The sequence below is a fragment of the Lucilia cuprina genome, chromosome 6 (assembly GCF_022045245.1).
Source record: "Lucilia cuprina isolate Lc7/37 chromosome 6, ASM2204524v1, whole genome shotgun sequence".
Taxonomy (NCBI): Eukaryota; Metazoa; Arthropoda; class Insecta; order Diptera; family Calliphoridae; genus Lucilia; species Lucilia cuprina.
In genome coordinates, this window is record NC_060954.1 from 57,421,862 (window position 1) to 57,425,199 (window position 3,338).

The 3,338-nt window shown below is 27.3% G+C and overlaps 1 protein-coding gene and 1 long non-coding RNA gene across 2 annotated transcripts in view; one reads left to right on the forward strand and one right to left on the reverse strand.

Annotated features, from left to right (window-relative positions):
* LOC111682506 (homeobox protein cut) overlaps positions 1-3,338 on the forward strand; it is an 81,103-nt gene that overhangs the window by 17,906 nt on the left and 59,859 nt on the right. The gene's annotated exons all lie outside the window — the stretch shown is intronic.
* Positions 2,482-3,338, reverse strand: part of LOC124420580 — a 64,604-nt gene continuing 63,747 nt past the window's right edge. The window contains exon 3 of the long non-coding RNA XR_006941280.1: positions 2,482-2,761. This is a non-coding gene — a long non-coding RNA (uncharacterized LOC124420580). The remainder of the gene's footprint in view (positions 2,762-3,338) is intronic.

Below are 3,338 nucleotides of genomic sequence, written 5' to 3' on the forward strand. Positions count from 1 at the left end.
CCAATAATATTTTTGTATTATAAGTATATTTAATTGTAGACTAGCCAATTAGGCCCTATCGGCTTACGGCCATTGTTTTTGAATAAATAAATAAATAAATAAATAAACATTTCAGTAAATGCAAAGATATATAAATCCCTTTTTATTTATTAATAGTTCAGATATGAGCAATATTGTGTAATTCATTTGCAAGTTTTTTAGTAAACAAATTACAGTTTTTTCTTCTCAATTTGGAATTTTATTAATTTAAGTTAAAAAGTCATGACATTTATATAAACGTTTAAAATATTTAAAATAAATTTCTACCAGTTTACATTTATTACTAATAGTATTTCGTCGAAATAATGAACCTTATGGTAAAAAGTGCAATTTTTAAGAAAATCTCGTATGAGTGATTTTTTAATAAAATTTCAACGAAAATCAATTTTAGTGAAATTCCAGAACTAAACTGGAACTGAACTAGAAGTGAAGTAGAACTGCACTCGGAGTGAAGTAGAACTGAACTAGAATTGAACTAGAACTGAACTAGAACCGAACTAGAACTGAACTAGAACTGAACTGGAACTGAACTAGAACTGGACTAGAACTGAACTAGAACTGAACTAGAACTGAACTAGAACTGAACTAGAACTGAACTAGAACTGAACTAGAACTGAACTAGAACTGAACTAGAACTGAACTAGAACTGAACAAGAACTGAACTAGAACTGAACTAGAACTGAACTAGAACTGAACTAGAACTGAACTAGAACTGAACTAGAACTGAACTAGAACTGAACTAGAACTGAACTAGAACTGAACTAGAACTGAACTAGAAATGAACTAGAACTGAACTAGAACTGAACTAGAACTGAACTAGAACTGAACTAGAACTGAACTAGAACTGAACTAGAACTGAACTAGAACTGAACTAGAACTGAACTAGAACTGAACTAGAACTGAACTAGAACTGAACTAGAACTGAACTAGAACTAAACTAGAACTGAACTAGAACCAAACTAGAACTGAACAAATAATAATTAAAGTTCCAAACGCTAATATAATGTTTTTCTTTCACTTAACACATATTTTTCCTGCGTTTTCATTTCCGTCATTAAATATTACATTTATTTTACATTAAATTTTAATAAAATGGCTTCAGTAAAAAAGCTAATAGTTTAAAATATTTTGTAATTGAGGAAATTTCACACCATGCTAGAGAGCTAATAAAAAAATCTTTAACTACAATATAAAAAGAGTTTTAATGTTCAATACCTTCCCATAACTGTTTTCGTTGTTTTCTAAAAGTATTTTTCCATTTCAAAATTTTTCTCAATATTTAAGCCAAAAGTAATTAACCCATTAACATACACTTAGTTAGAGACATCGATATTTGCGTTAATGCTGTAACTAATTTGTTTATGATATCTTAATGTTTTTTTTTTTTTTAATTTCTATATATTTATGTATATTTGAAAAAAAAGAAACATTAAAAAACTGTTCAATTTACACCTTTATTACCCAGCAGTCTTAACCGCAATTCATTGTTATGTGTATAATAAAGCACCATGATCTGAGCAAGATCATTTACAAAGATGTTGTTTGATAACAAAGGTATTTTAATTACTATTGATTATACATGAGCTTTTGGTAATGAGAAACTGATATGTTTTCAAATTATGTTTATCAATTATATAAAAGAAATGAAGATCTCATAAATCTAAGATATTTTAAACAACAAGAAAAAGATCAATTACTCTTGATTGGTTTAAGGTCTTGCTTATAGGCTGTTAGAGGAATTTCTAATGATTTGAAAAACATTAATTAAAGGTTGAGGTCTGGTATGTTTACACTGAGATAGTTGTACTAATTTTTTATTATTAAACAACAAGTATTAGATTTTTTGGAATAAGGTCATCTGTGTGGTTTAGATTTTAGCAAAAGATCAGTTCATTTCTAGTTCAGTTCTAGTTCAGTTCTAGTTCAGTTCTAGTTCAGTTCTAGTTCAGTTCTAGTTCAGTTCTAGTTCAGTTCTAATTCAGTTCTAGTTCAGTTCTAGTTCAGTTCTAGTTCAGTTCTAGTTCAGTTCTAGTTCAGTTCTAGTTCAGTTCTAGTTCAGTTCTAGTTCAGTTCTAGTTCAGTTCCAGTTCAGTTCTAGTTCAGTTCTAGTTTAGTTCTAATTTAATAACACTATAATTAAAACAAAATCGAATTTTTAATACTGTGTATTTCGATAAATTAAAATTACTGTTTATAGGGTATAAATTTTATATTGCGAAACAAATTTCGAAAAGCATTATCATCATGTCAATAGGTCAAATCTTGTTAAAGCCCCTTTTAAATATTCAAGAAATTACCAAATAATGTTTGAAAATAAGAAACCTACTTAAATTTTTAAAGGCGTGTTAATAAAAAAATATAATATACACAATTTACTTACCCTTTTGCCAAAAATAGCAATATTAAATTCACTCTTAACGCCAAAATATTAAGCACTGTGGGCCACAAAAAATACATAAAGATGCTTGAGATTGTGTGTAGCCAATTGTTGTTGCTGATGATGAAGCTAACCAAAATAAAATAATGTTTGTGTTTAACATAAACCATAATTTACAATCATTTTGTTTTTAGCCTTTTTGTTTCTTTTTTGCTAAAAATCATTCATTCATCAAACTTTAAGTCAAGCATTTATTCAAATAAATCAAGCGCATCCATATAATTTTAGTGTCTTCTGTATATGCGTGACATTTTGTAATCAAATTCACTCACTCACAACTTTACACTGAAATTAAACAGAAATTAAAAGGTGTTGCTTATTATTGTTTTAGAAATATGTATATACGTATGTTTGTACAGATATATTACACAACTTTGTGTTTTTTTTTTTTATTATTTTAAAGATAAATGTGGGATTTTTTGTGCTTAAATTTTTGCTAATTTGTTAAATAAAAACCGTAAGATCATTAATTGTGTAAATAAAATGTTGCAATTTGTAATTCCTTTGTACGCCTTAAAGAATGTGTCATCGTTAAAATGTATTTGTTTGTTAAACAAAAAAAAATCCCAAAATTTCAATGTATAATTTATTTAATAAACAAATATTTGATTGATACAAAAAACTTAACTCAAAAACAGTGATGACAAGATAACTGATGAAATATTTAAAATATTTACAGCTGACTATAAAGATAGTTCATGTTTATGTCAATTGATAAAAAGTCTAATGTCTAAACTTAGTCTAGTTTATAGTCTAGTCTAGTCTATAGTGTAGTCTATAGTCTAGTCTATAGTCTAGTCTATAATCTAGTCTATAGTCTAGTCTATAGTCTAGTCTATAGTCTAGTCTATAGTCTAGTCTA